The sequence below is a fragment of the Solanum dulcamara genome, chromosome 11 (assembly GCF_947179165.1).
Source record: "Solanum dulcamara chromosome 11, daSolDulc1.2, whole genome shotgun sequence".
In the NCBI taxonomy this organism is placed as follows: Eukaryota; Viridiplantae; Streptophyta; class Magnoliopsida; order Solanales; family Solanaceae; genus Solanum; species Solanum dulcamara.
Window position 1 is genome coordinate 32,766,673 of NC_077247.1, and position 24,029 is coordinate 32,790,701.

Genomic DNA, 24,029 nt, shown 5'->3' on the forward strand with positions numbered 1-24,029 from the left:
ATCTCAACATGAATATGTAATGCAAGTTTAAAATATAATAATAAAAATAATAGTAATAAGCAATGCTTACTCAGCTGGGAGTTTCTCTAACCGACAACCATCACTTATGAGCTAGCGATGATACAACGAAGCGATGTCGTTTCCACATCCATCCAATACCTTGTCAGGGTAAAGGACATCACCATCTTGGATCCACTCATCAAAGTCCTCTTTTTGGGACTTAAGAGGCATAGCCTCCATCCTACGCTGGCTACGTAGTTCTGGGGTTTGAGTCAATTAAACTCTTACCCAACTCGGTGCTCAATACTACTCCCAAAATATGTGCTCATATTAAACTCATCATCTAGTCTCATTGGACTTTAATTTAAATCATCAAACTCATCTCATTACCTCTTCATCAATTATTATACTTCAAAAACATCATTTACATCTCATCAAAACATCTTGCTCAAAACATCATTTACTCAAAAAATCATTTAAACTCAATTCTTTTGCTCTTTTAAAACTCAATAAAATACATATATAGTATTAATTCATATCACTCTTTTTATCAATGAAAATATTAAAAAGCCAACATCTTTACTCAAAATATGTGTAAAAATATTCATGAACATCAAATCAATTAGGATTCATGGGAAAGTAGCCATGAACAATAATTCCAATAATATGAGAGATAACAATAATAATAATATTAATGCATAAATATATCAAACTCAATAGAAGAAGAATTATTTCATTTAGAATTCAAGATTTGGATAAAACTAAACTATAACTCTATTATAATAAATTTAAATATTGGGCACATGAACGAACTCAATCCAATGTTATGAAAGCCTTACATACCTTAAATCCGAAGGTTTACTCCGAATTGGAATACTCTTGGATCCCTAGCCTTTTCTTCTCGCCGGAGCGTTTTGTGTACTACCCGGAATATAAAAATAACCGGAGTAGTATTTTTATACTACTAAAACTAAAACTATATTTGAGAAGAAGTATATAGAGAGAAGAAATGCTTAAGAAAGCTTGATGAATAAAATGAGGAAATAAGGTGGGTATTTATAGGTGGGAAAGAGGGACCTAACAATAAATAAAATAATTATAAAGAAAAATCTGAAAATTTAATGGAATATATTGATGTCATGGATGATGTTAAATGGAGGACAATTTATGTCATGCATGATGTCAAATGCATCTAGATGTTTCCATGGTAGGTAAGATGAGTTCTTTTTAACAGAATACTCGTTTTCGAAGCTGCGTTTGAATAAGATAAATTCCTTATTAGGATTTGGTGTCTTCATAAGAATTGTAGATATGGAAGTTTAGTTTCATATCGTTCAAGAATCAACCAATTTGGAGCAACATACAGTGAGATATGAATTTTCTTCTATCAACACTCAATTCCGTCACAACACTATATCTTGCAAAGAGTAATTTATTTGACCTACTTATACTCCGAATTTGAAGTTATGTTCTTCATGAAAGTTGTAGGTAAGGATGTTGTGATTACCCAGAAATTTGAATCACCTACTTTGGACCAACCTATGAAGAGTTATGCCCAAAATACAGAGACTGTATTATTTTCATCGAGAATTGAAATACCGACATACAATATTTTAGGGGTTGTTACAATATCTCCCCCTTGGGATCATTCGTCCTCGAATGAAGATGAAAATAGGAGACATAAAGAATGAATATCATCAATACATCAATTTCTCAAAAACTCTGATACTCAAATGGTCAATGACTCAAACTCAAGAATAAACATCGATTCAAAGGTAGAAATAAGGAATATTACCTTGAATATCGTTATCAGAAGGCACAAATAGATGAGGATAGTTAGCCTTCATATCTTCTTCAGCTTCCCATGTAGCCTCTTCAACAAATTGATTTCGCCATAGGACTTTGACAGATGCCACTTCCTTAGTTCTTAATTTACGAACTTGACGATCAAGAATTTGAACTGGAATCTCTTCATAACTCAAACTCTCTTTCACCCCAATGCTCTCAGCTGGGACAACAAGTGAAGGATCTCCCAAACACTTTTTAAGCATAGAGATGTGAAACACGGGATGAATAGCAGCTAATTCTGGAGGCAACTCCAATTCATAGGCTACGTTACCTACCCTCCTCATAATCTGATAAGGACCAATGTAGCGGGGACTAAGCTTCCCTTTCTTTCCAAATCTCATCACACCTTTCATGGGTGAAACTTTCAAGTATACCCAATCGTACACTTCGAACTCCAAATCTCTTCTTCTAACATCAGTGTAGGATTTTTGGCGACTTTGAGCAGTCCTCAACCTCTCTTGTATGGTTTTCACCTTCTCCATAGCTTGGTGAACCAAGTCTGGTCCAATCAACTCAGCTTCACCAATTTCAAACCAACCAATTGGTGATCTACATCTCCTCCCATACAAAGCTTCATAAGGAGCCATTTGAATACTCGAATGGAAACTATTATTGTATGCAAACTCAATAAGAGGTAAATGATCATCTCAATTACCTTTGAAGTCAATGACACAGGCTCTTAACATATCCTCCAAAGTCTGTATCGTACGCTCTGCCTGGCCATCTGTTTGCGGATGAAAAGCAGTACTAAGGTTCACTCTTGAACCCAAGCCCTTCTAAAATGACTTCCAAAACTGAGCAGTAAATTGAGCTCCCCTATCAGAGATGATAGACAAAGGAACTCCATGCAGTCTAACAATCTCTCTAAGATACAGTTTGGCATAATCCTCTGCAGTGTTCGTAGTCTTAACCGGTAAGAAATGGGCCGATTTGGTCATCCTATCCATAATCACCCAAATAGAGTCATGTTGTTTGCGGGTTCGTGGTAAACCGGTAATGAAGTCCATATTGATCATTTCCCACTTCCATTCCGGTATCTCTATATTCTGAGCCACTCCACAAGGCCTTTGGTGCTCAACTTTAACTTGTTGGTAATTTGGGCACTTGGACACAAACTCTGCTATATCTCTCTTCATTCCACTCCACCAGTATACTTCTCTTAAGTCATGATACATCTTTGTTGAACCTGGATGGATGGAATACTTAGAATTATGGGCTTCTTTCATGATTCTCTCCCTAATACCATCAACCCTTGGAACACATAATCTTTCTTGTTATCTCAACACTCCATCTCCCCCTTTGGTAAAAGCCATTACCTTCTGCTTGTGAACCTCATCCTTCAGTTGAAGAAGAATGGGGTCCTGATCTTGCTTTTCTTTCACCTCTGCAACTAGAGATGATTCGGCTACATTTCGTACTATTGTACCACCCTCACTAGAGTCAATAAGTTGAACTCCCAAACGCGCAAGTCTATGCACTTCCTTTGCCAACTCCTTCTTTTCCTCTTCCACATGAGTTGTACTCCCCATAGATAACCTGCTAAGAGCATCAGCAACTACATTTGCTTTACCTGGGTGGTAGAGAATGCTCATGTCATAATCCTTGAGCAACTCTAGCCATCTCCTTTGCCTCAAATTCAGCTCCTTCTGGCTGAATACATACTGTAAGCTCTTATGGTCTGTGAACACATCCACATGTACACCATAAAGATAGTGACGCCAAATCTTAAGAGCAAATACCACAGCTGCCAACTCAAGGTCATGAGTGGGGTAGTTCCTCTCATGAGTCTTAAGCTGCCTGGAGGCATAGGCAATGACCTTACCTTTCTGCATTAATACACATCCCAACCCAACTCTTGAAGCATCACAATAGATTACAAAACCATCTGTTCCTTCGGGTAGGGATAGTACTGGAGCAGTAGTCAATCAAGCTTTCAACTCTTGAAAACTTTTCTCACAAGCATCAGACCATTGAAACTTAGCCTTCTTCTGAGTCAGCTTAGTCAATGGTGAGGATATGGATGAAAATCCCTCAACAAACCTCCTGTAGTAACCAGCCAAACCTAAGAAACTCCTTATGTCGGTTGGAGAGGTGGGTCGGGGCCAGTTCTTAACTGCCTCAATCTTTTGAGTATCAACTTGGATTCCATCCCCAGATATAATATGACCTAGGAATGCTACAGACTCAAGCCAAAACTCACACTTTGAAAACTTAGCATACAACTCCTTCTCCTTAAGAGTTTGAAGTACAATCCTAAGGTGATTAGCATGCTCACTCTTACTTCTAGAGTAGACCAAAATATCATCGATGAAGACAATTACAAACGTATCTAGGTATGGCTTGAATACTCGGTTCATGAGGTCCATAAAAGCTGCTGGAGCATTTGTCAATCCAAAGGACATAACAAGAAACTCAAAATGACCATAGCGGGTTCGAAAAGCCGTCTTCGGGATGTCACATTCTCTCACTTTCAACTGGTGATAGACTGATCTGAGGTCTATCTTAGAGAAACATGTGGCACCCTGAAGTTGGTCAAATAAATCATCTATTCTGGGGAGAGGGTACTTGTTTTTAATGGTGACCTTGTTTAGTTGTCGGTAATCAATACACATTCTAAGGGACCCATCTTTCTTTCTCACGAATAGGACAGGAGCGCCCCAAGGTGAGACACTTGGCCTAATAAACCCCTTATCTAGGAGGTCTTTCAGTTGTTCTTTCAACTCAGCAGGAGCCATCCTATAAGGAGGAATGGAGATAGGTTGTGTATCAGGAAGGACATCAATACCAAAGTTTATCTCTCTATCAGGAGGGATTCTGGGTAGATCCTCAGGAAAGACTTCAGGAAACTCATTCACAATGGGAACTGACTCAAGAGATGGAGTCTGATCATTAATATTTTTGACTCGAACTATATGATATATACATCCCTTAGAGATTAATTTTCTGGCCTTAAGGTAGGAAATAAATTTACCCCTTGGCACTACAGAATTCCCCTTCCACTCTAAGATAGGCTCGTTTGGAAATTGAAACTTGACAATTCGGGTCCTACAATCAACCGAAGCATAACAAGAATAAAGCCAGTCCATACCAAGAATCACATCAAAATCAACCATGTCCAACTCAACTAAGTCAGCCATGGTATCCCTATGATAGATTGACACAGTACAATTTCTATAGACCCTCTCAGCTAAGATAGAATCACCAACAGGAGTAGACACACTGAAAGGCTCAAAAAGACACTCAGGAAGGATCTCAAATTTACTAGCCAAGTAAGGAGTCACAAAAGATAATGTAGCACCCGGATCAAGTAATGCATAAACATCAAAAGAAAGGACTCGGAGCATACCAGTAAAAACATCGGGTGCATTCTCTTGGTCTTGGCGACTACCCATAGCATACAGACGGTTGGTTCCCCCACCTGCACTTGAAGCTGCACCTCTATGATTACCTCTATTCTGTGGAGCTGCAGAAGAAAACTGAGCTCTACTACTTCCATCTCCCTGCCTTTTTGAAGGACACTCATTCTGGAAGTGACCTATCTTTCCACATCCGTAGCAAGCATTGGTGCCCACACGACACTCTCCCAAATGGAGCCTCCCACATCTAGCACATGGTGGTTTTCCTCTAGAACCTTGAGCCATACTTAATTGGGACTGAGAACCTTGAGATCGAAAGTTTTGGTGACTTAGCGATCTCTGATCATACCTGGTATTAGGTGTAAAAGCATTTGTTGGGGAAGGTGCATAATTGGAAGACCTTTTCTGAAAGAAAGACTTGTTACCCTTCCCTTGCTTTTGCTCATTCTCATGCCCAGCAGACTTAGCCTTCTTGCTTAGGTGTTCTTCTCTGTCCTTTTTCTTGTCATCCTCAACCTGCTGAGCATACACCATCAATCTAGAAAAATCCATGTCAGAAATCATTAGCATTGCCTTACATTCTTTTTGTACATGTTTGCCTAGGCCAGAGACAAACTTCCTCATCTTAGACCTCATATGAGGAATCATTTCTGGGGCATATTTGGACAATTGAATAAACTTCAAACTATACTCTTTCACAGTCATACTCTCTTGCTTGAGGTTCACAAACTCCTCAATTTTTGCTTCACGTAGCTCTTGGGGAAAGAAGTTATCAAGAAATGCTCTTTCAAACTCATCCCAAAGAGCAGGCTCTGCATCCCCACCTCTACTTTCTTCCCACTGGTTATACCAGACATTTGCCACATCCTTGAGCTGATAAGACACCAACTCAACCCCCTCGATCTCTGTAGCATGCATCGCTTTTAGTATCTTCCACATCTCATCAATGAAATTTTGAGGGTCTTCATCAACCTTGGAACCCGTGAAGACCGGCGGATTCATTCTCAGAAAATCTCTGATCCTCGTGGCAGCAGACGACTCTTGATAACTAGAGCTAGGAGTTGGTGAACTCTGGCTACTATTTCGAGCAGCCACCAACTGGGTGAGCATAGCAATTGCTCCTCGAAAATCTTCCTCAGAAGTAGGAGTGGTCTGAACAGTAGGTACTTGGGGTACCTCAGTAGACCTTGCAGGTCGGCCCCTAGTTCTCCGTGGAGGCATCACTGACTGTGGAACCTCAGTGCTGGCAACGTTCCTCTGACTAACTGAACGTTTAGGAGGCATGTCTGAAATGTGTAAACGCACGAATTAGACAGAAAGATTTTATAGAGTTAAACTCTATCGCACGAACTCAGATTATGAAAGAAGTGAAATAATTCCTAATGTCCTATAGCTTCCTGATTATAAGTGTGGTGCACGACACACCTATAAACAAGATTCTACTAGACACGGCTTCATAGACACCCTAGGACTCTTGAACTCTGTGCTCTGATACCAAGTTTGTCACGCCCCGAGAGGGTACCCTAGGCGTGGCCGGCACTCAGAAATCATTTCTGACTTCTGAGAGAACCACTTGGTCTCATTTCTTATTTATTCATCAGCGGAAGACTTAAGAATACTAATGTGGACTTGTCATAATCAAAGGAAAAATAGATAATTATTAGAAGAAGTAGTTTCTAAGGAGAACTACTCCGATTACATCATCAGACTCTGTCTATGAAGCCTCTAATACTCTTAGATGGTGCCAATGACATGTCCATGGCTACCTCAAAAGAAACATCACACTCAACAATAATAAAAGGATAAGGAGTTCCTTCGAATACAAGAAGGACTCACCAAATAGCTGAAAAGAAATGATCTTCAACGATGTGCCTGTTGAGGATCTCTAACACCTGTATCTGCATCATAAAACGATGCAGGTCGAATGACGTCAGTACGTGGAATGTACGAGTATGTAAAATGGCAGGAAGGTAAGGACAGATATCAAGATACTCCTCTCAATAAAACTCAGCTCAGAACTCAACATCATCTCAACATGAATATGTAATGCAAGTTTAAAATATAATAATAAAAATAATAGTAATAAGCAATGCTTACTCAGCTGGGAGTTTCTCTAACCGACAACCATCACTTATGAGCTAGCGATGATACAACGAAGCGATGTCGTTTCCACATCCATCCAATACCTTGTCAGGGTAAAGGACATCACCATCTTGGATCCACTCATCAAAGTCCTCTTTTTGGGACTTAAGAGGCATAGCCTCCATCCTACGCTGGCTACGTAGTTCTGGGGTTTGAGTCAATTAAACTCTTACCCAACTCGGTGCTCAATACTACTCCCAAAATATGTGCTCATATTAAACTCATCATCTAGTCTCATTGGACTTTAATTTAAATCATCAAACTCATCTCATTACCTCTTCATCTATTATTATACTTCGAAAACATCATTTACATCTCATCAAAACATCTTGCTCAAAACATCATTTACTCAAAAAATCATTTAAACTCAATTCTTTTGCTCTTTCAAAACTCAATAAAATACATATATAGTATTAATTCATATCACTCTTTTTATCAATGAAAATATTAAAAAGCCAACATCTTTACTCAAAATATGTGTAAAAATATTCATGAACATCAAATCAATTAGGATTCATGGGAAAGTAGCCATGAACAATAATTCCAATAATATGAGAGATAACAATAATAATAATATTAATGCATAAATATATCAAACTCAATAGAAGAAGAATTATTTCATTTAGAATTCAAGATTTGGATAAAACTAAACTATAACTCTATTATAATGAATTTAAATATTGGGCACATGGACGAACTCAATCCAATGTTATGAAAGCCTTACATACCTTAAATCCGAAGGTTTACTCCGAATTAGAATACTCTTGGATCCCTAGCCTTTTCTTCTCGCCGGAGCGTTTTGTGTACTACCCGGAATATAAAAATAACCGGAGTAGTATTTTTATACTACTAAAACTAAAACTATATTTGAGAAGAAGTATATAGAGAGAAGAAATGCTTAAGAAAGCTTGATGAATAAAATGAGGAAATAAGGTGGGTATTTATAGGTGGGAAAGAGGGACCTAACAATAAATAAAATAATTATAAAGAAAAATCTAAAATTTTAATGGAATATATTGATGTCATGGATGATGTTAAATGGAGGACAATTTATGTCATGCATGATGTCAAATGCATCTAGATGTTTCCATGGTAGGTAAGATGAGTTCTTTTTAACAGAATACTCGTTTTTGAAGCTGCGTTTGAATAAGATAAATTCCTTATTAGGATTTGGTGTCTTCATAAGAATTGTAGATATGGAAGTCTAGTTTCATATCGTTCAAGAATAAACCAATTTGGAGCAACATACAGTGAGATATGAATTTTCTTCTATCAACACTCAATTCCGTCACAGCACTATATCTTGCAAAGATTAATTTATTTGACCTACTTATACTCCGAATTTGAAGTTATGTTCTTCATGAAAGTTGTAGGTAAGGATGTTGTGATTACCCAGAAATTTGAATCACCTAATTTGGACTAACCTATGAAGAGTTATGCCCAAAATACAGAGGCTGTATTATTTTCATCGAGAATTGAAATACCGACATACAATATTTTAGGGGTTGTTACATAGACACACGAATATTTTAATATTTTATAATGAAAATTGAATATGAATTTAGTTTAAAAGAAATGAGTCATATTAAATGGGTCAAAGGATTTGAGTTTAAAAGTGGGTGAATTTAATTTTAAAATTAAATAATATATGTGAACGTAACGTCTTAAAATTAGAAAAAAAATTTAGGGAGTTAGTTTGAGATGTACTCTTGAAAAAAAAAGATGAATAATAAATATTTGTGATTCATTTTCTATACGTCAAGAATATTTTTGTTTGTTTTTCATTGATATGATGATAAATCCATCTATTTAAAACAAAGACAAATACACATGAGAAGTGGTGGTGTTCAAAGCATCATTGATTGTGTAACGATTTGTTGCATCGTTACTTGAAAAAGTTACAATAAAACAGACAATTTAAAATTTAACTTAGTTATAGAGAAAACCCTTTGCCATGCCGAAAGCCCACAAAATAGTAAAATTGCCCCTTTTTTTTTTTTGCATAACTGTTAAGGATTTTATTCTATTTTTATGGGGGCTCCTTCTTAGGATGTACCAGGGCTTATTTTGAGACAAAGGAGGTCAAGAGAGGAGGAAGAGAAAATACTTCTTGCGAAGTCTATCCCAAGTCTTCCCCTAGATTCATCACCAAGCCGCTAGACCATCAAAAGAAAAAGCGGTTCGACTTCGATGTAGGTTATGATTATTTTTTTTTAGCTTAGACTTGATTAGTGATATGTTCTACATCGTAGATTTCACAATCCAACTCATTGGACCACGTGGGCAACTACTTTAATATCTAGATAGGTGTCACGATCCCGAACCGTTGTGACTGACACCCACTATAACCCTCCAGTGGGAGATCCATTTCCTTCAGCCCAACTTATTAAACTTACGAGATAAACAGTTAAAAATTTGCGGAAGCATGAATAACAACTAGAATAAGACCGAGTTCCCATAAACTCAGCTAGCAAATTAAATATCAAAAGAAGTACAAAAACATCCTAGGAACTGAAAGTCGTCCGTACCAAAACTCTAACAAAATATCGGAATAATAAAAGGGAAACACTCCCAAAAGAAGTCATAATATTAAACAATGTCTGAACATCCGAGTCCCGAAAGAAGGACTGAAACTAATGAGAAAGTCCACGGTAGCACGATAAAATAACTCACCCTTAGACTTTGAACAAGCTTTCAATCTTCCAACCGAGGTCTCTTCACAACGGCTGAATATGCCCTGTACTCAAAACAATGGCAGAGCAAGAATAGTATAAGTACACAAAAATAACAGTGTACTGGTAGGATCACATGGTTAGCCAGTAAGCGAATCATAGACAAGCAAATTCCACACAATAGGCATATACATATACAAAATAAGTCAACTAATCTCAAGTTCAACTACATTCAGCAATATCACAACTCAATCCACATGCTATGATTTCACACAAGGGTCCTCTCAAGGGACCTACAAATGATCAACTTTGTGTCGAAATATGACACCCGATTCAAATATATGTCGGAATGTGATACCCGATTCAAATATGTGTCAGAACGTGACATCCGATCCAAGCATATCACAATCATAAATACATTCAGTATTTACAATATTTATATTACCACGAGTAGGTTCATCACAAAAATAGACCAACAAGTGATCATTTTACACATAATCTAGCATGTTTCTCTATTCATATACACACATGCATATCATGAAGCAATTTAACAATATATGAAATATATACGGGAAACAGACCATCACTTACCTCAAATTCATGCTTCAACAACCTTACAATGCAAGAGTCTTCCCTTTCCGGGTTTGTTCTTCTCGTTCTTGGGCTGAAAAACAGTAAATACATATAAAGGATCAACACAATGACCTAACTATCAAGAAATATAGCACAATTCACACCCTAGGACAAACCCCTGATCCTTACCCCACTCTAGGGCTATTTCCCACCATTAGGTTTTAGGTCAAACCCCCCCCCCCAATGATTACCAACCACACTTTCTAGGTTCTAGGAATTGAAGTATGAATTTAGAGAGTAAAATCCTTACCTTAAGCGTGGAAATCTATGGGAAATTGATAGAATTCTCCCTAGGTCGCCTCTCAAAGTCCTAGAAATTATTTTTTTTAAAAAAACCATTTCTGATATTTTTCACGACTTAAGTCGTGACAGCCCTGCTCTGGAGAGACCCATCCTACTCTAGCGAGGCTTCTCTAGCAAGAATAGTCCCGCTCTAGCAAGATATAAGAAAATAGTGAGCTCAAAGTTTGTGCTCCAAGCCCCCATTTCACAACACACCCCCTTCCAAAGATGTGTTAAAATATATCCTTCATGCAAATTTCAATTTTGGGAGTTTTACTCATCCAAATGTAATTTCTCAAAATCAAAAATGCTCCGTATCGTCAACCTATCCAATGAAATTAGAGGTTTGACCTCCCATTATTCATATGATCACCCTAGACTTCACCTGCCTCAGAAATCATCCAAGTCTGGCCTAGGCTAAGTTTTTCTAAAGTTACTACCCAAAGTTTTCTGACCTGAAATTCTTCCCCATTGGCCTCTTCCTAACGACGGGGAAAGGTCGTTACAATAGATACCAATTTACCCATCACTCATCCCCGAGTGACTAACTAGGGAAAATGGGGATAAAATAAAGATAGAGTAGTACCTATTTCGTCGAACAGTTGAGGATACTTGTCTCACATATCTTTCTGAGTATCCCAAGTAGCTTCCTCTACCGAACGATATTTTCATTGCAATTTAACCATATTAATCTCCTTAGTCCTCAACTTCTGGACTTCACGATCAAGAATTGCAACTGGCTCCTCCTCATACTGCTTGGTCTTGATCTCTTCTATGAAAATGGGCCTTAGATCAACTCCGACCATTATTTCACCTTTCTATGAGATGCCTAGCCTCATAAACCTGATCTCCAAGGCCTGAATTTCTCTAGCCAGGGGCTGCTTAAGAGTCCCCAAATAGGCTAAACTGCCCATGTTCACCGATTTATGGTTCAATATGTCTGCTATCACATTAGCCTTGCCTGGATAGTACTGGATAGTGACATCATAGTCTTTAAGGAACTCCATCCACCTTTTCTATCTCAAATTCAAGTCTTTCTGGGTGAACACGTGCTGTAAGCTTCGGTAATCAATAAAAACCTCACACTTGATGCCATACAGATAATGTCTCTAGATTTTCAATACAAACACTACCGCTGCCAACTCCAAGTCATGAGTTAGGTAGTTCCTCTCATGCACCTCAATTGACGTAAAGCATATGCTACAACATTCTTATCCTTCATCAACACAATACCCAAATCAGAATGTGAAGCATCACAATAAATAATAAAGTCTTTACTTTCAATCGACAGGGTTAGGATTGGTGTTGTGGTCAGAAGAGTTGAACTTTTGGAATCTCTCTTCACACTTATCTGTCCACTTAAATGGCACCCCCTTTTTAGTCAATCTGGTCAAGTGAGTATCAATATAAGCAAAGTTTTTCACGAACCGACAATAATAACTGGTTAGTCCCACAAAACTTCTAACCTCGGTCACGGAACTAGGCCTAGACCAGTTCTTAACTGCCTCAATCTTTTTTGGGTCACCATTACCCCTTATTTTGAAATAACATGGCCTAAAAAGGCAACTAAAGGCAGCCAAAATTCACACTTAGATAATTTTGCATACAACTTTTGTCTTCACAAAACACCTAACACAATTCGAAGGTGATCTGTATGTTCCTATTCACTCTTTGAGTACACTAATATATCTTCTATAAACACTATCACGAACGAATCCAGGAATGGTTTGAACACCTCATTCATCAAACTCATAAAGTCTACAGGTGCATTGGTCAACCCAAAGGACATTACTAAAAATTCATAGTGCCCATACCTAGTCCTAAAAGCCGTTTTGGGCATATCCTCAAGCCTAATTTTCAACTGATGATACCCAGACTTGAGATCAATCTTTGAAAAGACTGAAGCACCTTATAACTGTTCAAAAAGGTCATTAATATGAGGCAAAGGGTATTTATTTCTGATGGTGACCTTATTCAATTATCGGTAGTCAATGCATATTCTCATACTACCATCCTTTTTCTTGACAAACAACACCGGAGCACCCCAAGGGAAAATACTAGGATGAATAAAACCCTTGTCAAGAAGCTCTTAAATCTGAGCCTTAAGCTCTCTTAACTCTATCGGAGTTATACGGTAGGGAGGAATGGAAATTGGATGGATACCCGGCTCTAGGTCAATGCAAAAATCTATATCTCGGTCAGGAGGCATACCAGATAAGTCTGAATGGAAAACTTTCAAAAATTTACAACTACTGGAATAGACTCAAAAGTAGGAGATACTACCTCCACATTCTAGATATAGGACAAGTAAGACAAGCAACCCTGCCCCACCATTTTTCTATCCTGGAGAAAGGATATGACCTTAGCTAGATTAGGCTTGTACACCCCTTCCTACTCTAAGCTTTCCTTCCTTGGTATCTCTAGAGCCACAGTTTTTGCATTATAATTAAGTACAGCAAAATAGGGGGACAACCAAGTCATGCCTAAGATCACATCAAAATCTGTTATGTCTAGGATCACTAAGTCAACCCAAGTCTGGTATCCCATAAATACAACAAAACAAACACCATACACATAGGTGATTATGACTGATTCTCCAATAGGGGTAAAAATATGAACAAGGGCATCCAATATATCATACAGTGCATCAGAACCCAAGGCATATTTCACAGACACATCAGAATAAGTGGAACTTGGATCAAACAAAATGGTAGCCATCTGGTCACAGACAAGAATAGTACCTGTGATAACTGCGTCAAACCCTTCTGCCTCAGTCTTACTCAAAAATGCATAAAATTGAGGCTGATCATCCTGATGGGCTACCTCCCTGCCTGGTTAGGCTGCTCCTCGACCTGCACTACCATTACCTCGGGCCCTACGACCTCTCAAATTACTTTCTCGCCCAATATATGGACGTCCTTTACCATTTTTCCCTCTATCTTCTGGACCACTGCTCTGGCCTGCTGGGGTGCTGAAATTGTCCCGTGGAGGTAATGGCTCTCCCTCCATAAATGGCTTGGATCTCCAGAATTAAAACAGCCATGATCAAAGGATGGGAGGCTGCCTGGAATGATGCTCCCTAACCCTCATGGGCCAAATATTGCTATGGTGTACCTAGAAAACTGCTAGTAGAAGTGGGCAGTGTTGACTGAATTGGCTGAGCTGTAATCACCGGCTTGCCTGACCCTGTAAAATATGATCTCTGAAAGTTACCTATACTCTTAGGCTTCTTAGACAAAGCTTTGGGTTGTCTATCTTTCCTCTCACCTTCTACCTTCTTAACAAAGTCTGTGACTTCGTTGAAACTCCTATCAGAAAAATTCATATGGACAGATAGAACCTGCAACTCGGGGTTCAACCCCTTCACGAACAACCTGATCCTCTCCTCCTCTGTAGTGACCAGCTGAGTAGTGTACCTAGACAATGCATGAAACTTAGACTCATAAGCAGCCACTGATAACCCTCCCTGCTCAAGAGCCATAAACCCATCCTTCTTTTTGTATCTCAAAGTACGTAGCACATACATTTCCAGGTACAGAGCATGGAACTGAACCCAAGTGAGTGGGGGAAACACAGAAGAACGACACTCTAAATAATCCCTCCACAACTGCTTGGCCTCACCCTGCAGCTGAAAAATCACAAACTCAACTCTGTGATGATGCACTATACCAGCTTGTGCAACCTCTCATAGAAATCAAGAATAAATTCATAAGCATATTCATTTCCAGTACCATGGAAGACTGGAGGTTTGAGCTTGAGGAACTTGGTGAGCATGTCATGCTCAATACCAATCATCACAAGATCTATTAGTGGCCTGAAAAATGCATCTGTGCCTACCACATCATCTAATGGATGAGCTGCAACAGCAAATAGATGAGTAACAGAAGTAGGTGTTGCAGGCATGATGGGGATGACGCCAGTGCCAGCCAGCCCACTCAAAAAGGTCAAGATCTGTTGAGCTAATATTGGATCTATAAGGGGAATACCAGCAATGCCAGTTTGGTGTCCTCCTCCTGTTTATCCTGCTTTTGCACTTCTCCAACTTTCTCCTCTCCCTCGAACTCATTCTAGAGAGAAGGATGGGCCTCACCTACCAGCACCTCCTCAATAGGGATCTCCACTCTGGCAGGTGCTTCTCTCCTTCTTCCCCTGCCTTGCCTCCCTCTCCTGCCTCTTCTTCTGCCATACCCTCGAACGACTGGCTCTTCTTCTGGCTCCACTAGAGCTACAGGCTTGACACTTTTATAACGAGTATTTACCATTTATGGACAAGAGAGTGAAAGAGGTTAGATACCAATTTGGATCACTAGGTACCAATTGTAATTGAAATCAAGCTATAGTACGAAAGAAAGAAGATGATGAAACTTTTCTTAAAATCTTGTAGCCTCTAGAAGAAAAGTATGGACGTCTCTGTATCATTCCACAAGACTCTACTAGACTCATTTTGGTATAACGAGATCAATGAACCTAGGCCTTGATACCAAATTTTTCACGACTCCAAACTGCCATGACTGGCATCGATAAAAACCCTCCGATGGGAGAACCATTTCCTTCAGCCAAACTAATCAAGCTTACGAGATAAACAGTTAAAGACTTGCAGAAGCATGAATAAAAATTAAAATAAGACTGGGTTCTCATAAACTCAGCTAGCAAATTCCACATAATAGGCATATAGATATACATAATAGGTCAACTAATCTCTAATTCAATTATATGCAACAATATCACAACTCAATATCTTCCACATGCTATAATTTCACACAAGGGTCCTCTTAAGGGACTTATAAATGATCAACTTTATGTCGGAACTTGACACCCAATCCAAATATGTGTTGGAATGTGACACTCGATCTAAATATGTGTCGGAACATAAAATCTGATCCAAGCATACCACAATCATAAATTCATTCAGTATTTATATTACCAAGAACATGTTCATCACAAAAATAGGTCAACAAGTGATCATTTTATACATAATTTAAAATATTTTCCTATTCATATACACACACGCATATCATAAAGCAATTTAACAAGTATATAAAATACATACGGGAAACTAGACCATCACCTACCTCAAATTCACGCTTCAAAAACCTTACAATACAAGAGTCTTCCCTTTCCGGGTTTGTTCTTCTCGTTCTTGGTCTGAAAAATAGTAAATACATAAAAAGGATCAACACAATGGCCTAACTATCATAAAATATAGCACAATTCACACCCTAGGCCAACCCCCTGATCGCAGGCTATTTTCCACCATTATTGTTTAGTTCAAACCCTCTCCCAATGATTACCAACCATGCTTTCTAGGTTCTAGGAATCAAAGTATGAATTTAGAGAGTAAAAACCTTACCTTAAGCATATAAATTTGTGGAAAATGGATAGAATTCGCCCTATGTCACCTCTTAAAGTCCTAGAAATTGATTTTGCAGAAAAAGACCATTTCTGGTGTTTTTCATGACTTAAGTCGCGACAGCTCCGCTTTGGCGGGACCCATCCCGCTCTATTAGGGTGCTCTGATGAGGCTTCTCTGGCGGAAATAATCCCTCTCTAGCGGGATATGCAAAAATACTAAGGTCAAAGTTTGTGCTCCAAGGCCCCATTTCACAATACACCCCCTTCCAAAGACGTATTAAAATATACCTTTCACGCCAATTTTGATTTTAGGATTTTTACTCCCTCGAATGCGATTCTCCAAAGATTTAAATACTCTATATCATTCTGGCTATCAGCCTATCCAATCAAATTAGAGGTTTGAGCTCTCATCATTTACATTATTACCATAGACTTCACCTGATTTAGAATTCATCCAAGTCTGGCCTAGGCTAATTTTTTCCGAAGTTACTACCCAAAGTTTTTTGATCCAAAATTTTTTCCCATTGGTCTCTTTCTAATGACAGGGACAGATCATCACATAGAAGAACTCTCAATGCCCAATTGGTTATACCATGCAAAAAGGAAAAGATTCACAAGATAGCACCCTAAATGGTTATGAAATTACCATAGCATAATTTAAGCTTCCAAGTTGATTTAGAAAAAAATAACTAACACCCCAAAGGAACTAGTCTAAATAGGCACAAGAGCTTCTAAGAGTACAGTTTGTACAGGAAATAAGACACAGCTTCCACCATAAGAAAGGAAGAGTAGAAGCTGTCGGAGATCAACATCGTTTTTACCTATGAAACATCACTGACCTTGAAGCCACACTATGCCAAGTGGCATAGCAAGAGTAGTATCAGTACAAACAACACGTACTGGTACGTATCATCGGTTGACCCAAAGCCCACCACATAATATATAGTAAATATTCAAAAGAACAAATGCAATAAGAAAATGCGTCACCCAAATCTTTATCAACATACTTTTACCATCCAAATTACCATAACTAGAACACTTGATTCTAGCCTCCTACCCTATTCCTCTTTCAACTCTACCATTGATCAAAGCCTAACCCTTCTATCACATAGAGGAGTTCCCGAATACACACTATCTCTATGTTTGTTTATCTAGTCTACCCCTCTTACTCAAGCTCTCACGCCAACACCCTGGCCCTTGACTATTAATAACCCACTTGCAAAACTGCTGAACTAGAACGGTTTGACTTCTCTATATTAAATTCACTGCTAGCTTTTTATGGCAGGAGCTAACCCTCTATGGATGCCCCGCCATAGCGACTTACATGGAGTCAGAAGCTCTGACATTATTCCTCAGACCTTCATTATCGCTTACGACAAAAGACCATAGTAGAATCAGACTCTAAATCACTAAATTTTAACTTAACAACATAATAACTACTCTCTACTTGATCACACACAACATCATACCTGGTCATATGAAATAAAACAGATAACCATAATATAGTCAAATAGCTGATACATAATTACATCACGAATATAGCATCACTCAAACTTTCAGTCCTTAATTTGAATTCATTTACACAATAGACATGATTAATCACAGTTATGTCACGCCTCGGGAGGGTACCCTAGACGTAACCGGCACTCAGAAACTATTTCTGGCTCCCAAGCAAACCACATAGCCTGATGACACATCCGTTCATTCATTCATTCAGTGGAAAGTTTAAAAATAAAGAATAATTTAGCGGGCAACTCAAAACATCAATCTAACCCAAAGAATAATGGCCATGGGCCAACAAATCAACTCTACTATTTGCCATTAAAAATAGTTTGACAAGAATAACTCAAGGATAGAAGTACTCAATCGACCCATCACTATCTAGTCTATGAAGCCTCTATCACTACTATCTAATTGGTGCTAATGACATGTTCATGGCTACCTCAAATCAAAATGAAAAAGGCTAACTCGACGCAAGAATACACAAACGGTGTCCTCCGAATGTAGAAGAGGACTCACCAATACGCTGAGTGCGAATAGATCCCCAATGATGCTCCTATTAACGATCTCTTAAACCTGTCTCTGCATCATGAAATGATGCAGGTCCAAATAGATGTCAGTACATGGAATGTACGAGTATGTAATATGGCGGAATGAAACATACCTCAAGGAAGAATATCATCGATCCAAATATCTCACATCAGAAAGATAAGAGAGACTCAAATAAGGCGTCATAAGTCTAAAGTAAGAATACATTTTTAGACAAAGACCAATCATATACCATACAATCCAATCCAATCATGTACAATACAGTGCAATTAAATCACTCAATCCAATTCAATCATATACTGTTAACTCGAAGTCAATCACATATCATCTAATCCAATCAATTCACATATCCATCCAAATCATGTATAATCCAATCACAACTCGTCTAACCCAATCTGACCATATACCCTTAACTCAACAATTAACTCAAAGGACTCAACTCAATAAATAAGTAACAACTCACTCAAGTGTCCTAAGTCTAACAAGAAATGGTTTAGACGGGACCGAATCACATGTCACTCAACTCAACTGACTCGGAGTACTATCAAGACCTAAATGGGAGGTTCTCTTATCCGACAACCATCACTTATAAACCAGTGATTGTACAACAATCAGATATTGTTGCCATATCCGTCCATACCTTGTCAGGGCATGAACGCCTCCCTAATCATGGATTCCATCGATTAGTCAACTTCTATCATTTTAGGACAATAAAATAGGAAATATCCGACTTTAATGGTTCGATCCCACGGGAAGCATCCGACTTTAACGGTTCCATCCCTCGAGAAGCATCCGACTTTAACGGTTCCATCCCTACCTACATTGGCGGTGTAGTTTCTGGGGTTCGAGTATGGACTATACTCTCACCCGCTTCGGTGCTAGATACTCCTCCCATGACTCCATGCTCATAAGACTCCATCCAATCATCTCAAACAAGCCCTCACGGCTAGTTTTATTTAGAACCTTGCCAACTCATCAACTCTATCCTCAATTCAAATCAATCGAGTCATAATGGCAAGTCTCATTGGACTCTTTTCAAAACTCAACTCAAATCCGGCCTCATTGGACTTCTTTCAAATCGACTCATCTCAAATCATCAAACTCTTCTTTTTAAAATTTGTACAATCTTAACTCAATGAATGCAAAAAATATTTTGTACATTATATATAATTTCAACTCCTCAACTCAATATCAAAATAGATATTTTAATTTAAAAATACTCAACTCATTTAAAGGCTCCTCATACTCAACTCATACTTAAACTCCTTTCTAAATCAAAGATGAAACTAATAATTCTTTAGACTCAAAATAGTGTGTAAATAGTTTATGCAAAAAGGTTCACAAATAATTTATTTAAAGTACTCCTCAAAAGATCATTTATTTTTAAAATATTCCTAAGAGTCCAATCAACTCAAATAACCTTTTCATTCATATCATCGTCAAATACCATTATTCATATCGTCATCAAACATCATCATAACATCATCATCATCATCACACATTATCATCACATCATTGTCAAATATCATCATCACATCAATCATCAAACATCTACTCCAAAATCCTTATTTTAGTCCTATGTTCAATTTATGGAAGCAAAAGGACATTCTTAACTATCCAATTCATTCTTTTCATTCCAATCAATACACATATACACAAAACCATCTATCTTAAATCAAGACAAATTATGACCAAAGAAACCTCATCTTGGGTTCATGTGAATGAAACATGAATCCATACTCTCAACAAAACTCAACTCAAGAATATCATCAACATCTATAAATCTATATACAAAGATACATTTGTAGTCAATAATTATGAAAGATAACTATTTAATAACTCAAGTCATTAAAACATCAATCAACCAATAGTATCTAAAAACATTCTATAGTTTAGGAAAACTTTCAAGAAAACCTTCTTAGGAGGTTCAACTCTTTCACAACTCCTACCCAACACATCTATGGGCATATGGAAGAACTCAATCCATATTTTAGGTTAGCCTTACATACCTTGTGAAGACTTTGAAGAGACCTAGTTGTTGGGTCTTCAATGGGAGACTTGAATCCTTGAAGCTCTTGGAACAAATCCTTGTTGGAAATGGAGAAGAAGAAGAAGATGATGAAGAAGAAGAGAGAGGGATTTTCTAGGGCTTTTCTAGAGAGAGAGGGGGGCTGAAAATATGTCCCCAAAATATTCAAGGATGATACATATATAATTTGGGACAATTCCCAAATTGCCCTTTCTCCAAAATTCTAAAAAAATAGGCTGAAAATGCTCCTGGCGCGATAGTGGCACGTCGCGCCATTGCAGCGCCAGGTCGATTAGGCCCAAAACCTGCACACACGTTAGTGGCGCGCCACGCCAAAGACCAAACTACTGAGGCGTGTTCCTGGTGCGATAGTGGCGCGTCGCACCCTTACAGCGCCAAGCCCAAGTTTTCTGGGATTTAGAAAATAGGCTTGAAAAAACCTGCTACCCAATAGTGGCGCATCGCGCCAGGGACCAAACTACTGAGGCATATTCCTAGCGCGATAGTGGCGCATCGCGCCCTTGCGGCGCCAAGGCTATATTCCCAGCAGTTGCAACCCAGGCCTAAAATTTCTGTCGAGCTAGTTCCTCTTAGGGTCGTCATATCTTTTGACTCCGAACTCCAAAAATTACATTCTTGGTGGCGTTGGAAAGAAGACTCGACGACCTTTAATTTGGTAGGTTGTGGCCCATCCATTTCATCATATTTCAAATGATATGGTCGTTAGAAGTCGACCCTTATATAAACTCCTTCGACAACTTACCCAAGATGAATTCTTTTGGACTTAACTCGGTCCTAGGGGTCCTTTGTGACCCCACATCACCTCTAACACTCTTTCAATTTCTCGAGGAATCATCTTAACTCATGCATATATGTCACAATGCTAGTGTTCGACCCTACCCGAATACAAGGAGGGTCCGAATCTTAGGGAAAATGTTTGGAGGGGTGTTACAATATCTCCCCCTTAGGATCATTTGTCCTCGAATGAAGATCAAGCAAAGCTGAACTCGAGGAATGAATAACAATCGATTTAAGTCAAGGGTAGGGACATCACCTTTAACACCCTTATCATTAGGCATGACTAAAACATCGAAACTCCATCAATCGAATCGTTTAAATATCTACATCCTCAACCGTCAAACTCCAATTCATGAGCGACATTCCCAAACTTCCCCTCATTTCCAAGCCTCATAGCACCCTTCACGTACCTCCTTTTTTTTCCCCAAATGCTATCATTAGCCTACTACCATTACTCTCACAGTGACAACCATACACTTAAGTTTATCACTCTAACTACCTCACTCATATCTAAGAGTTGTTATGCTTACTTTAACACTTATGCCCTCATCATTATATGAGCTCTTTCCCAGAGACACACTAACATACTCTTACCTATCTATTGCTCATCACAAGTTCTTATCTCGCTCCTCCTCCACATATTTATCCTCGACTAGACAAGTAAAACACAAGTATCACAATCGGGAAACACTCACTCTCCCTCTTCTACTCTTGCTCAACTCTGTCTACTATCATCTAGGCCAACTCATCACTATCGAAATATCAAGACTTACTTTGGCTCATTACCCTATCATCTCCCCCTTAGCTTAAAGGAATCAACTAAAGGATACTAACTAGTCACCCAAAGAAACTCATAAATTTAGAACCTCATATAATTCTATACTATCTCATATGCACATTTTAAGCCTCTTCTTACCAAATAACTTAGCATCAACTCACTATTTACATTTGAGGGTCATATATCCCTCCATTCATAGCACACACTTCTCTCAAGTTAATATCTTAATTTCTCACATACATCATGTCAAGCCTACTAAATCAAATCTTAAAACTAGCACTATCACAATCATTCTCTACACCTTGTTACTCACCTTATAGATACTTCACCCTAGCTACAGGCCTCAATCAATCACCCTTCTCACTATTTGAGTTCTACTCCTATAACTCCCTCTTTCTAGCTCTACAATCATCCTATCAACCATAGCTCTCCATGCCTCGGATTACCCTCCATCGGATAGTGACACTTATCACTTAGATACACAACTTCTCCCTCGAAGGTAACATTCAAATCAAGATGTAGAGATGAGATTTCTCGGATACATCTCACTCTAACTCAATGCACGATCCATATGAATGAGAGTACATCTTCCCAGATCAATAGAGTTAAGCACAGCAATCGGCTCCTCTCAAGCTTTGTGCAGTCTCTTTGCTTCCTCAAGACTTTATCTTAACTCATCAATAAGAATCTCATATCTACCATTTCAACTACCTTGAGTATGAGGGGTAGTCGAATGGATATGAGCAACGAACGAATCAGAAGGGAACATTCATAGAGTTAAACTCTATCACACGAATCTAGAATATGAAAGAAGAGAAACAATTCTTAATGTCCTATAGCCTCCTGATTATAAGTGTGGTGCACAACACACCCATAAGTAAGACTCTACTAGACATGGCTTCATAGACTCCCTAGGACTCTTGAACTCTATGCTCTGATACCATATTTGTCATGTCCCGGGAGGGTACCCTAGACGTAACCGACACTCAGAAACCATTTCTGGCTCCCAAGCAAAACACATAGCCTGATCACACATCCGTTCATTTATTCATTTAGCGGAAAGTTTAAAAATAAAGAATAATTTAGCGGGCAACTCAAAATATCAATCTAACCCAAAGAATAAAGGCCATGGGCCAATAAATCAACTCTACTATTTGCCATTAAAAATAGTTTGACAAGAATAACTCAAGGATAGAAGTACTCAATCGACCCATCACTATCTAGTCTATGAAGCCTCTATCACTACTATCTAATTGGTGCTAATGACATGTTCATGGCTACCTCAAATCAAAATGAAAAAGGCTAACTCGACGCAAGAATACACAAACGGTGTCCTCCAAATGTAGAAGAGGACTCACCAATATGCTGAGTGCGAATAGATCCCCAATAATGCTCCTATTAACGATCTCTTAAACCTGTCTCTGCATCATGAAATGATGCAGGTCCAAATAGACGTCAGTACATGGAATGTACGAGTATGTAATATGGCGGAATGAAACATACCTCAAGGAAGAATATCATCGATCCAAATATCTCACATCAGAAAGATAAGAGAGACTCAAATAAGGCGTCATAAGTCTAAAGTAAGAATACATTTTTAGACAAAGACCAATCATATACTATACAATCCAATCCAATCATGTACAATACAGTGCAATTAAATCACTCAATCCAATTCAATCATATACTGTTAACTCGAAGTCAATCACATATCATCTAATCCAATCAATTCACATATCCATCCAAATCATGTATAATCCAATCACAACTCGTTTAACCCAATCTGACCATATACCCTTAACTCAACAATTAACTCAAAGGACTCAACTCAATAAATAAGTAACAACTCACTCAAGTGTCCTAAGTCTAACAAGAAATGGTTTAGACGGGACCAAATCACATGTCACTCAACTCAACTGACTCGGAGTACTATCAAGACCTAAATGGGAGGTTCTCTTATCCGACAACCATCACTTATAAACCAGTGATTGTACAACAATTAGATATTGTTGCCATATCCGTCCATACCTTGTCAGGGCATGAACGCCTCCCTAATCATGGATTCCATCGATTAGTCAAGTTCTATCATT